Here is a 14,480-nt window from a genome sequence, read left to right as displayed (position 1 = left end):
GAACTACAAACTGGACAAATGAACAGGTTTGTGTTCTTCTCTCACAATCACACAAATCAGAGCCATATTAGTTAAGCCTTATCAAATTTAGTCCATCGACAAACCAAGTATTCTAGTTGAGTTGGCATGTGGATTGCATCTGGATACATTCACAATCCTAGAGAAATGCTCTCATTTTTCTCTCTCCAACCTGTCTCTGTGTGTCTCAGAGCTGTGGGGGCAGGGAGGGAAGAGAGAGGTGAACTCTTCAGGGGGTTTCTTTTTGCATTCTCAGCATGTGTCAAGTACTCAAAGAAAAGTCCAAATGTGTTAATGGTAGAGAGCCTGGAGACTGATTTAAAATCAATGGATTGTAAGAGATGTGCAGAATTTAATATTTATTTTTAAACTAAGGTTTTAAAGCAAAATATGATATATTTACATTAAAAATCTGTTTTCAAGTGAAACACTCCACTGTTTTTATCACCCTGATTCTAATACACCTTGCGTCTATTACGTCTGTCCATGGGAGTTTGGAGCTACCTCTGTTCTCTTAGTTACAAGGGCTACCCCAGGAAATATACAATGGTTGAAGCAAGGCAAATTAAGATGTAGTCACATGTTTTGCACCTCTTCCTCTCTGTACATGTATACTAAAGACTATCTATATGAAAACTATTTACCAACCACTTACCCAAACTAGTAGACATTCTGAAAGGAGTACACTTTAAATGTCTTGTTTACCTTTACTTTTTACTATGCTAAGATACAAAGGGCTGAGGCTCTCCAGAGGCAGAACTTCAATCAATGAAGCCTTACCCAACACTGAATCTTTAAGAAAAGTTCTGCATCTCAGGAACCTTAAGGAAATAAGATAGCAACCTTAGATTGCAGAAAGGACCAAAAACGGTTCATTTAACAAATGCAGTTATACAGAGGTCCCCTACCTTTTTGGATCAGTAAGTAAATTTGGAATTTTGACAGAATGCTGTGGGTACTCCCACATAATGGCTGCTCTAGGGACGTTGCCCATTCATAAAATGGATGTTCCTTTTTTTAAATCTTGTTTTAAAAAGAAATAAAATCAAGCAGAAAGATGGAGAGCAGACAACCCAGTGGACACCAACAGACATATCTGTTGGTACACTGGTGCTCATGGGCACCATATTGGAAGTCCCAGAGTTAACCAGGAACAATGCTATAATGCAGATATAGATTATACTTGAAATCTTCATTCCTGCTATCCCAAGATGTGCTGTCAAGTGCTTCCAGAAACAGCAAAATGGTGCAGAAACCCAGATATTATTTTTGCACGATTCATTCATCAGGATACCCCATCTCTCCACTCCCAAAACAAATAATTACATTTTATTCTTATAAGTAGCTCTACTTGTGTTTTTAGTGGCAAAACTACATCAGATGAAGCCTGCTGCTGATATGTTCCCACAGCGCACATATAAACCAAGATATACTAAAATTAACACATTTAAAAATAGACAGACATTTCCTTCTTACTCAGTATATATCTGCAAGCACTGCATGAGCCAAAGGATAAACTTGTACAAACACTTCCCACAGACCAACTAGATGAAAGCCTGTAATAACTCAAAGCTTAGTACCTAGACAATTTGGTTTTAATAAGAAAAAATTTTCAGCCTAACACAGGACTGGAACATAAAACAACAACAGTCTATAAATGTTGGGTTTTGTTTTAAAGTCTTGCCTTAGCATGTGCAAAAGTTCTGTTATAGAGAAATTACTCCTTCATTATGGCCTCCACATTATTTTTCCAGATTTGGTTACACACATCTCTAAAATACGGTCATCCTGCCCCTCGTGTATTTATCCCACCAGTCCACATACTGCCTCTATTATCCCCAAAACACTGATTGTGGCTCCATTGACACCATTCTTCATTTACTGGCCATGTCTGGACCTTGTGCTTGCGTGACCAGTTCAGTGTTATGACAATGAGCCCTTGTACTCGCATGCTGCACCCTCCTTACAGCCACGAGGGGATCTGGAAATTTTCATTTGTTTTTTATTAATTGCAGCATGCTGTGTGTCATCCAAATTCCAGTGGATCTCAACTGTCATTTGTTTTTAAACACCTCAGTTTAAAACCATCAGTTCTGAAGCTGGCATGTTTCAACCATAACAAAGATTAATCAATGTTGTATGACGTTTAAAGTCATGTAAATTACACTTGCATCCATTTTCTCATGTTGACTTGACTTTATGGGGAAATCCAGCTCTAAAACTGCTATGAAAATGTTTTTGCAGTGAAGATGGACAGATTAGAGGTTTGTTTTCTTGCTTGTTTTTTTATTTTGGATCTACTGGGAGATGCCATGTTGCATTCTTGTTGTTAGCAGTGGTTATATGGCAATACCTGCACATGTAGCACTCATTACTATCTAGATGTGGACCAGCTGCTTTGAAAGCATCAGAGCCTCTGTCATTCCAGAAAGTGCTTACTGAGGCTGGTGAAGCAAAACCAGCTACAATCCATCTCTATAAATCTTGTTATTAGTGTGTAAATATGATATAAATAGTTTTAAGCAGCAATGGAATAAGGAATTGGATTGTCCCACACTGCCTAATCAGTAGATCACTGTTTTGGCAGCTATACGTAAAATAGCAATGGACCTTAGCTGCATCTTATTCAGCAAAACTTTTATCTACTGGACACACCAACATCTCTTTTTTGTGTATTTTGGCTATTTGGTGGTGGTGCAATGCGGCTAATGCCTCTTTTAAACATGGGTATTGTCAACCTGCAGTCACTGCTTCTCTTTGAGAAATGAGAAAGTACAGATTTTATATTACAAGAGACTTTAAAAGCACATGGACATCACTGAATGTTACATTATTTACTTGCTTCATGGAAATCAACAAACAGTGGGTGTAACTGGATTATTTGCCTCCTTTTTACTATTTAAAGACTGGCATATGGAAAGAGAAACTCCCATCTCCATAACTCGGTAGACTAAGGACCTTCTAAGACTTTCAACATTTGAATGGGTGGCTCAGGGAGAGTACCTTCAAATGGATACTTATTTAGATATCTAGTCTACTTTTTTGAAGCTTATGCATAATTGTTAGATAATGTATTTCCAAATATGCATACTTCATATGCATTCAATGCTATAGATATTTACACATTCACATATTATATTTAAAACCACAAAAACATGATAATTAAAACTATATGCTTGACCAACATGCTAAACTGCTATTAATTGAAAGCGTAAGTGGAAACTTCCAAACTCCTTCACCCACCCACACCAGAGAAGAATGTGGTAGGCCAGGTAATCTTGGAGAACTATACACCTCAGAGGAGCCTGCACACCAGGTATGGGTCCTTTTGGGGGATTTTTAAAAATGCAGTTATATTTTATTTTTACAAACTTTCAACAAAACCAAACAGTGAACAAATAGCAAGAATACAAAACAAAACAAAACAAAACAAAACACTGGAACACAAAATGTGATGCCAGAGAAAGAACATGTCCCGGTTTTGTATTCATTCATTCATTCACACACGCATGCGCGCGCACACATATGATGTAGAAAGGAAATGCAAACACACAACAGAATTCAGCAGAACATATAGAGCATGCATAGGCATTAACTTGATGTTGTCTAGGCAGCAAATATCCTTATTGCATCTTATTCTTAGTCTATATTTCAAGAGACAAAGAACTTCCTGCCTAACACAGAAGCTAACAGACAAAGAGCGTGAGAAAGGGAATCCATTACCTGTCTTGCAGAGGAAATAATTGTTTTTAAAAATGTACTGGAGGTTTAAGGTCAATATGCTGTTACTGAAAAGTCAGTACATCTAAACCCAACTGTTCCATATGACAATTCTATAAGCACATTTCTTATGATTTACCTCACTGCAGAATCCTATGCATGTATATTTTAAAAGTCCCACCCATTATCTAATCCATACAAGCAATGCATTGACCATATTAAAAATGTGAGAAATAGACTGACTAAATTATTTCCCCACCTCAACATTTAGTGTTCTGTGACTACTGAGTATCCTTATTGGGATGATTTTGGCTTCCCTCTCTCCGTTTTCAGCCCTAAAATTTGTCTGTATGCATATGTTTTGTGTAGTAAGTAGCATTCAAAGACTATTTGAGGCTAGTCTACACTATTCGTAGTGTAGCTTAAAGAAACCCCTAGGAAATCTTCACATACAATTCCTTTTCCAAGCGGGATTTTTTAATTTTTCATTTCAATTTCATTTCATTTCAATTTTCTGAAGAAACACCTTGTCCCGTAAGTCCATACTCAGGCCTGAAGATCATCCTTTGAGGTCCTTCTCAGGGAACACTCCCAAAAAGAAGGGGAAGGAGAACAGGAGAAGGGCTTTTTCAGTATTGGCACACCTTCCCTGGAACATGCTCTCCAAAGTGGTACATCTGTCACTTTTTTTTTTTTCAGCACCAGGTGATAACCTTTTTGTTTTCCAGATATTTTAATAGATAATTGTTAGTTTTAAAATTGTTTCCTTTTCATTATTATTGCCATGTGCTAATTTGATTATTGAAACTGTAGGCTGTTGTCACTGCTGATGTGGTTGCATTGTTCCATCAAAATATAGTGATTTTATTGCTTGTTTATATGCTTTTTAACTTCGTAAGCCACTCAGAGTGCCTTTGGGCTAAGGGACAGTATATAAGTGAAATAAATAGTGTCAAATAAAGATTACTTCCAGTTAAGTGTGTGAAGAATTCCAGACTTAAGACAATTACAAACCAAATCTTTTTCATGCAGCTTAGATGCACAAGAATGCAAATCAAAAAATTTTTGAAGAAGTCACACTAGGACTTTTGTGCACAGGCCTAAATTTATGTCCTTGATTTGCATTTTTTTTTTCAGTTTCCTAGGCCTGTTCTGTTTCCTCTAAAAGGGGAATCTCTTCTTGCAATGTCTCTGCTCAAGCAGAATTACACACGCTTTCAATTTCTTGTACAGTAAGAAATGGTATGGTCTCCTTCACACAGATTCTTTACACAGTTTGAAGTGAAGGCCTTTCTTAATTCTAGGCAACAGCAAGAGATTTGCTGTCTAGTGAAAAGTCTGCAGAGAAAAAGAATGACAGCATTCTAAAGACTGCTGCATTTTAAATCCCATGCAGCCTAAACTGGATTTGAGATCAATATTACTTTCTTGAAAGCAAAACAAATCCAATATTGGGGAGAAAGGGCAAACACACAATGTGATTTTAATGGCACTGGTAATAAGCCTGTGTAATTCAAAGTATTATATGAAGTCTGGTAAATCACTTTAATGAGTTAAATGAATTACTGAAGTTAAGAAAACAATGACCTATATATATGAAGCTTTACCAATCCGAAGAGCATGCCCTAGGAAGAAAGCCTCACTGAGCTCATGTCACATATCTTCCGAGGCAGTGTGTCTAGTACCACAGCCTAATAGCGTGACCAGATGTCAGATCCATTAAGTTCAATGCACAAAGCAAGTGTGCATAAAACTGTTGTCTAAACTTTGCACAAAGAAGTAACCGTCAAGCAACTCACCATGTAGGTCAGAAGACACTTGGTAGGATTCAATGAATTCCTGTAAGAAAGGAAAGAAAGGGTTTAATTGGTCTTCATTCTGTCATTTTTTCCTTCTAGGCCCCATATCACAATTACTTGCTTTCTGGCTGAAAATGATTCCTTGGGACTCCCACTGGAAGTAGTCAATGTCAGTCCCTAATCACTTGCAGGAAAGGTGAGTGATAGTAAGCACTTTCACCTTTTCCCCTGGGTATGCACACCAGCTCTGTGACATGGAAGTACGTGTTTAGAATTCAAATAAATGCATATCTGAATGCATATCGTCCTTTTCATCCTAGGACTGAAAACAAGAGGTCAACATGCAAAATAAAATCCTACACTGAATTTATAGGTCTGATCACCTTTCTAAGATAGGAACCAAGGATTGCCAAAATCTATGCTGATATACACAAATGCAAGTACAATTAAAGAGAAAACAAAGTCTTACACAGCAAATCTCAGTTATGTTTCCTGTCTGGTTAGTTTATTGTTCCCATGCATTCTGGAATTTATATAAGATGCTGGACAACAGAGGACATGCAGATAAGATTACACACAATGGGAATGCTAATGTAACTAATGTAACAGAATGTGACTGCTAATGTAACTAATGTTTTGAGTAAATAAACTATTATACTATGGATGACTAATTAATTTTCCTTAATTCATGGTTGTGGAACTGGATGACATACAACTGCAAACGACATTCTCATAATCTAGTATTTAAAAACTACCAACAAAAGTATTAAAAAACTACCATTTCTGTGGCATACCTTTCCCACATACATTCTCCCCATCTTTTTCCATGACACAGTTAATCAGCATGGTGGTTATTACCAATCAGCCTACCTTTTAAGCAGTGTTTGAAAACATGTTTCATTCATTCATTCATTCATTCATTCAAAACTTTTATATGCCGTCACCACATGCCTCGGCATCCCAGGACAGCTCACAGCCATAGTTACCCATTTTCTCAGTATGCCTGCTTTAAGTAGGTTGAGGCAAACACCATCTGCTGTGAAAGGATATTACTCGATTCCTATTTTACATTCTGCAACTATTGTTAAATCAGATCAGCACTATTTGGTTAGTAATATGCAGATATGATATAACACCACATTTGTTCTGACAAGAAAAGATGATTCTGAGATGATTAAGAGACTGGCATGATTATGAAGTTGTCAGTGATAAGGCTATACTGGATCAAATTCTCCTCAAATTATTTCTCTGATGGTTTTGCTATCAGCTTTTTTTTTTTCTTTTAACAAAGTTCATTTAATACACTAAACATAATTCATTTTGCAATATTATAAACTTTCATCAGTACTGGACAGTAACTCTTTACTGATATAAATGCATTTAATGTTTGTTTTAATTAACTTGTCTAGATCTTGGAAAACTGATGAACCTCATTCAATAATGTCATACCCTAACCCTAACTATGACTAAGTATTTATAAAAATACATATATGGAGAAAAACATGTCTCATAACTCTTTTACTAGTCTTTGCTCTTCCATGGGATAAAATAACAATTTTTTCCTGCCATAATGCTTTGCTAAATAGGAAAAATAAATGCAATATATTGGAATGATAAAATTCAGATGATGTAGAGATGTTGTTTCATTAGCATAATCAAATAGTAAAATGTGCATGACAAGGATAGTATGTCGACAAACACAATTACCACAAATGAGATGGTGAAAGTATCAGCCCAAAACTTAATAATTGAGATATATAAATAATTTCATATAGCATGGTTTAGTTTGAGGCAAGACATTTTAATGTGCTAACTTTGTGCAAGTATTCAGACATATTTTAATAAATTTATGACAGAGCAGAAAAAGCTGTCATCATGCTATAAAAATGAGTCTCTCAGAAATGAACTGAGTATATGTTGGCAGAACTGAAGAATCTTGTAGAGAAAAACAAATCCCATTACTGTGTACTTTGCAGCCTTCAATCTTGGTGAAAATACCAATGTTTATTTTCTGAGCCAATTCAGTGTGAGATAGGAAAGTTGCTTCTCTATGTAAGACAGACAAGGAGACATGACTGAAAAGCATTAGCTATCTCAAATCTTGACAGGCGTGTATAAAATTTCCAGTTAGCAAGGTCATACTATACAATATCTATTTCCTGATTTAAAATGATCCCTCTATCCCATAACTTGCTGGGGTACCCATGTTTAAAGTACAACAATGTACAATCATAAACACCATTTGTATTTTGCAGTTAGCCAAAACAAAAGTGCCATGCTGCATACTGACCAGCACAGTCAAATAATGTCAAGTATTCTAAGGAAGCCACTGTGAAGATGGCAATTTACCTTTAAAAAAATTTATTTATTATCCTGACTACTGCTGAGTGAAGTAGTCAGGTGCCTCCAAACACATGAACACACAGTCATTAGCAGCCAACACCACTCCTCAGTGAGCAATACAGAGGTCAGAACACGACCGGAAAGACCAAGGTTCAGATCCTCAATTCAGTCATGAAGTTTTTTGGGTGACACTGGCCTAGACATGCACTCCTAGCCTAACTTACCTCATAGAATTGTTGGGAGGATAAAATGCCAAGGAACCACCTAAGCTCCTGTGGGAAATATTACATATATATTTTAGCTTGTTTTTCTAAAAGTATAGTCACTTGAATACCCTCCCCTTCTTTCTTTCAGCTCTCTCACACTAGTATATTCATCAGTGAAACAGGATTTTGAGTGTTTGAATTTCAGGCTTTTGGTTTAACTATTTTGTCTGCTTGCCAAAAAGTTAAGCAGAGCATTAAGGTCAAAGTCCAGAGGCTCTCTATAACAAAGCTTTAAGTAGAATTAATGACATACTATAGGTTCAGCACTGAAAACATGAAAATAAGTAATTCAATTCTAATTAGCACTGTTCTCTTAGTTACATTAAAGGAAGCAAACAAAAACACCCCCCTCCATTCTCCTCTTATACTCAGTGTGTGTGTGTGTGTGTGTGTGTGTGTGTGTGTGTGAGTGAGAGAGAGAGAGAGAGAGAGAGAGAGAGAGAGAGAGAGAGACCTCTACTACATCTTAATTCTATGCTCAGTTATTGACACATGAACCACAGAACACAAGCTTAAGCACTAACTTCCCAGCACCGGCACACGGTGACATTTCAGATACAAGGAAAGTGGGTTTGTCAACACAAGAGAAAGGGTGATGGTGCCAGTCATCAAGACGGCTGTGAAAAAGCTGCCACTCCTGGCACCAGTGGACCACTGCATCAGCAAAAGCTGAAGCAATGTGGACATTGGATTTTTTAAAGACATCCCTAGAACTAAGCTTGAGAACTTCATGAGCAGAAGTGGGTATTATAGTAATCCACAGTGAACAAGAAAGGACAGTTCAAACAACACTGGAACAGTGGAGAGAGGTAAAGAGGGAGGAACCCAAGCTGGATGGGATGGGGCCCCTGGAAAGTGGGAAGAGAGAGACAGCAGCTGCTCCATTCAAAGAGTGAAGGACCAAATAGAAATGGAGAACACAAGACACTGTATATTCTTTTCTGCAAGTGATTCAATCTCAGTCAGATCCTTTATCCTTCTTTTTTCCAGGCTTGCATGTATGTAAAATCAAACCAAACCAAACCACTTTGTACAAAATAAGGTGCTCGCAGCAACTGCTTGTTTCACAATCTTCCAAAAACATTTTTCAATAAAATAGTACAAAATAACTGGCATTCTACTGCATATGATATCAGCCGAGCCAGAAATGGAAGTGGACAGAGCCATGAAGCCAGAGGGATGCAAATCTAATAAAGCTAGCAATCAAAGAACAGAAGGCATTCACTACCTTTGGAAAGTTCTCTCCCCACTACCATTTCCTGTTTCCTGTAGAATGTTCTAACATAAGAAAGTGTTATATAACAAGACTAAGAGGAACACTTAGATGAGAACATTAATTATCTGGTGAAACACAGAAGTATTTGAGTAAGTTTTCTTCTTTTTAAAAAGAGACAAACTCTCAAGATAATCAATTATTTCCTTGTTAAAACACAGACACAATTTTTAAAATAACACACCAGACCCCTGCCATTGTACCCTTAAAAGCAGGCTATCAGAGCTACCACCTGATTCATACAGTTCTAGTCAACTCTTGACAGCATGGCAAGTTAAGCTTGCTAGATGCACATTTAGGATGACTATACCTTTAATTATGGTAACTTGTTTTACTTCTTCCAAGGTGCTCAGGGCAGTGTACATGGTTCTTCTCTCCCCTCCCTTTTTATCCTCACAACAAGCCTTTGAATTAATTTAGACTGAACATTAGAGACTTGTCACTTGGACAAGATGTCCCATAAACTGATGCAATAAAAAACTGACATAAAGGAGTTAGTAAAAGTTTATCAGAGTGCTGCCAAGAGTATACAAGAAACTTTCCCTGGTGGAAAGCAGCCAACAGTGTGCCAGTTCTCACCATGGAAAGTTTCTGTGAGCCTTTGAAAACACTCATTCTTCCAGAAATATGACAATAACAGTGCCTTCCCTACATGGAAACTACACATTGGTAGTGGTCTAAGACCCTTTCTGGTCTCTCAGTATTATCGCCTGCAATGCACTTTCAGCATTTGGTCAGTTATTGTTTACCACTTTGTGTCTAATTTCATGGGAATGCTATAAATTTACCTAAGAGAGAACTGAGAGTTAGAAGCTTGGATTACAATATTTAGAGAAAATACGTGCATGTAAACTAATACATTAGTAATTAGATCACTAAACAAGACTGGTTTGGTGGACACGCATTTGGTATTGGTTACAATATATTCACAGAATCATATTCTTGTTTATGTTTGTAAATGCACAGATGAAATGATTTTTTTAGAATTTTTTGGAAAATATTTTATATTTTCACCAGTTTGATTACTCCAATTCTTTTATCACAAACTTTCCCTTTGTCAGGATATAGTATCCTGTTTACCTGTCTCCTATAATCTAAGTCAAAGTGACCACAGCCATGATTGTGTCAATTTGCTGAATCCTGGGTTCCAATTCCTTGTAAATGAAAACTATAGGTTGTCTATGGGTTGTTAAGTATGAAGAATCCAGGAAAAGTGCTCACAGTTTATTACTGGGTCATGAACTTGGAGATGCTTTAATTATTGTCAAGGAATGCAAACCTGGAATCATGGTTGCTCACAGATTTTTCTTTACTAGGTTACAGAGGTAGCAGACTGATTAAAAACAAAACAAAACAAAACAAAACAAAAAGCAGCTGCTCTACAAGCCTACAGATTAAAGTGCCACAAAGGTATTTGGGACACAGAGAAAAAGTGGGCAAAGAATAGAGATGCAAACAAAACAGGAATTGAAAAAACAACTTGAGCTTCACACAATCCTATGGAGGAAAAGTCTTAGGTGAACTCTGAGTAAACTGTTTCAGGCAAACCAAGGCAAGCAATTGTATCCAAGTGCGGATTTGCAACAGTGCAAAACATGTCCACTTCTACTCATGCAAGCTGCCAAGCCTGCTCACCTAAAACCCCCAACCTTTCTGCTGTGCCCCATGCCGTTCCCAAAGGTCCACCCAACAGTCAAGCTCAGACTTTGGGGCGGGGGGGAGACACTGAGTTCAAGGGTTTGGCAAATTTTCTATCTTAACTGGGCACTGAATGATTTGGCCCCTAGGTTCTACATTTGTAACCACTTCCGTTTGCCATACAGGATTCTGTCAGCAACCAATGAAGCCTTACACCATACACTGATTAGTTGTCCACAGGAAGAATTTCCAGTCTGGTGTATACCAGTTCTTTCTCAGTTTACAGAAGGCCTGGTTCCGTGTTTCTGTTCTGGGTTACAGTCTGAAGATCTGGGACTTGCTTCCCCATATTGCCCACTTCCTCCATACCCTACCTTTTCTTTCATTTCTATTTCTACACTCAATTTCTTTCATTTCTATTTCTTTCATTTCTATTTCTACACTCAATTACTGATCCTGCATATTATCTGATTACTCCTGAGTTGAGCTTTAATAAACATGATTTGAGTAGCATGAATATGGGTTAGATGTGAATTTTGCTGCATGGCTCAACATATAATGTGCTGAAGCCTGAACAGTGAAAACATACATGGAGGCAGAAGGCTAGCGCAAGACCACCATTAGACACAGCACAAAGATGGCAAGTTAAATAAGAAGAAAAAAACTGTTTCATTCTTTTTGACAAGATTATCTTAAACTCAGCAAAGCAGATAGAGAAGACTGCTCAGAAAGGGACTAGAAATGTTGTCATGATCCATCAAGTTGCCAACCCAGCATTCCTACATGAGGTAAATGTTTGCCACTCAAATTAAGTGACCAAAAGGTACCACAGTACAGGTGGTCTTAGACAAAGTAGAAAATTGCATTAAGGGAAACCTTTTTTTCCCTTAATGCCTGGGTAGTTTAAGCTAAAAGTAGTCTACTCCCTTTGGCCTACCTTAGACATTCAAACCAGTGGGGGGGGATTACACTTGAAAATAGGAGGTGGACGGACGAGGAAGGCTTGATGACTGGCATATCCTTATAAAGGCTCTATAGAACCAGTACAAAGAACGAATACTGTGCCTACATTCAAACATGTAGACCCCGAATTATGAACATCTGAGTTTCAAACAACCAGTACTCATGAATGAACTGCCATAAAGCCTATTAATTTTTTAAAATTACTGTGGAAAATCATCATCACTATAAAGAGAAAGGAAATGAAAGGACTCCCAAGCAGTCCTTCCTGACCCGCCCATCCAGACAGGGAGACCTTGCCAACTTTTCCTTGCTGCAGAGCAAAGCTACTGGTGAGTTGGGCATGGTGGTGGGTGGCAGAGGTATCTGCAGTTTTTGCACTTTCACAGGGGTTCTGCAAATGTTGAGGGTTGACTTTACATGATTTGACTTACATACACATTCAACTTAAAGATGAATTTCTGTTTTCTCAGAAACAGAACTTTCTGGTAACCCGGGGAGAGCCTGCACATATCCTGGGGAGTTGTAGTTGGCTCAGTCTCCGGCTTAGGGGAGTAACTTAGTCTAAGGCCAGTTTTACTATGGAATAAGATGCAGGATTATTATTTCATTTCTATACTGCCTCTTAGCTGAAGCTGTCTGGGCAGTTTACAACAATCCATAAAATAAAATAAGATAAAATCAGAAAACATTTAAAAGTTTAAAACAGCTAAAAACAAACAGCAACAAAGAGTGACTTGATAAAAACACCAGGGATGGGTGATCCCTTCAAGTCCCTTGGTGTCCAAGTACGTCTTCCAAGGCCTCAGCACAAAGGGTCATCTTAACCTGGTGCTGAAAGGCTGACAAATTCAGTGCCAGGCAGACTGCAGTGAGGCGACTGTTCCATAGATGGCGGGCACTGCAGAGAAAGCCCACCCCCTCACTGCCACCCTCCTCCAAGCTTTCCTTGGAGTTAACACTTGGAAAAAGGCCTGAGAGGTTAAATGTAATGTCCCAGGAGTTTGCAGTAGGGAAAGGTGCTCTGACAAGTATTGCAGTCCCAAGCTGTGTAAGCCTTTATAAGTTAAAACCAGCATTTGAACTGGGCCTGGAAGCATACAGGCAACCAATGTCAGCAGGCCATGCTTCAACCTGTGGGTCCCAGTTATTAATCTGGTTGCCACATTCTGCATGAACTGTAACTTCTGAACCATCTTTAAGGGCAGACCCACAAAGAGAGCATTGCAATAATCCAATTTAGAGGTTACCAGATCATAGAAACCAGGCTATCTGTAATCCTAACCCTATCCTTGTCCAGATGGGGGCACAGCTGGACCACCAGCCAAAAGTAGTAACAGGCACTCCAAGCCTCTGAGGCACCTGAGCCTCAAGTAACAAAGATGGATACTAAATGGGATTTCTGACTTTGGCCTACATTTGAGAATCTTTGGAAAGGTAGACAGACAGGGGAAGGGCTACTATTTGAATGTTTACATGTGAAAACACTGAAGAACAACACTGCTGATCTGGGACAACCAAAAGTAGTGCTCAGTGTCACATAAAATGGTCCATTATCCCTAAAAACACTTACCTTTTATGTGTTGTCTACTTCGCACTGCAAGATGTCAGTGCATGGTATGAACATATTTTTGTGCATTAAGAAGCCAGAGTCATGGCTGGCATAAATAGCAGACAGCTGAGGCCTTTCCAGGCCATACTTTTTCTTACACAAGCCAGTGGGAGTCACCTGCAACTAAACTTTTCCAAGTAATGCACGTAAATTATTTCATGTTTTAAAAAAGCAAAACATCAGAAACAACCCCCCAACATATTACAACATTAAGATAACCAATGTTCCAACTTTCATCCTAAGAATGCTTACAAAATACTTTGAACAGGAGTGTTTTCTTATATTTCTTGCAATTACTTAAAAGCCATAAATACACTTTACTCAGCTACAGACAAACACGTAAATCTAAGAAAGGTCAAAGAAGCTCTTGGGGGTCCACACTGCAAATGACTGGAGAAGCCAAAGGCAAAATCTGAAGGATTGCCTCATTCCCTATATGCCCTCATGCCCCTTAAGATCGGCAGGGGAGGCCTTGCCTTGGGAACCCTCCTTGAAGGAAGTACGGAGGGTGCCCACCCAGAGGAGAGCCTTCTCCACAGTGGCGCCCACACTATGGAATGCGCTCCCCAGAGAGGTCTGCCTGGGGCCGATGTTATACTCCTTCTGGTGCCAGATAAAGACCTTTTTATTTAACCATCATTTTAACAATTAAGGGTTTTAGCTGTTTTAAGATTTTCTGTCTCTATTTGTTTCACAGTCACACTTTCTGTTTTGGTTTCCTTTTTTTTCTTAGCTCATATGTTCAATTTAAAATGTTTTAATAACTGTAGTTTTAATATTGTATTTTAGAAATTTATATTATGTGAGCACTTCCACGGAAGGACAGGATATAAATGCTCATAATAAACAAA

At 38.2% G+C, this 14,480-nt stretch overlaps 1 protein-coding gene across 7 annotated transcripts in view; it reads right to left on the bottom strand.

The window, feature by feature from the left end:
- SEMA4D (semaphorin 4D) overlaps positions 1-14,480 on the bottom strand; it is a 124,557-nt gene that overhangs the window by 97,822 nt on the left and 12,255 nt on the right. For all 7 annotated transcript variants that reach the window (XM_044446590.1, XM_044446591.1, XM_044446585.1 and 4 more), the window contains exon 2: positions 5,538-5,577. The gene's annotated coding sequence lies outside the window, so the exon portion shown is untranslated. The remainder of the gene's footprint in view (positions 1-5,537; positions 5,578-14,480) is intronic.

Source organism: Varanus komodoensis, unplaced genomic scaffold, assembly GCF_004798865.1.
Source record: "Varanus komodoensis strain SLA01 unplaced genomic scaffold, ASM479886v1 scaffold5, whole genome shotgun sequence".
Taxonomy (NCBI): Eukaryota; Metazoa; Chordata; class Lepidosauria; order Squamata; family Varanidae; genus Varanus; species Varanus komodoensis.
Note: the sequence above shows the minus strand (reverse complement) of the source record. Positions and strands in the feature narration are given on the sequence as shown.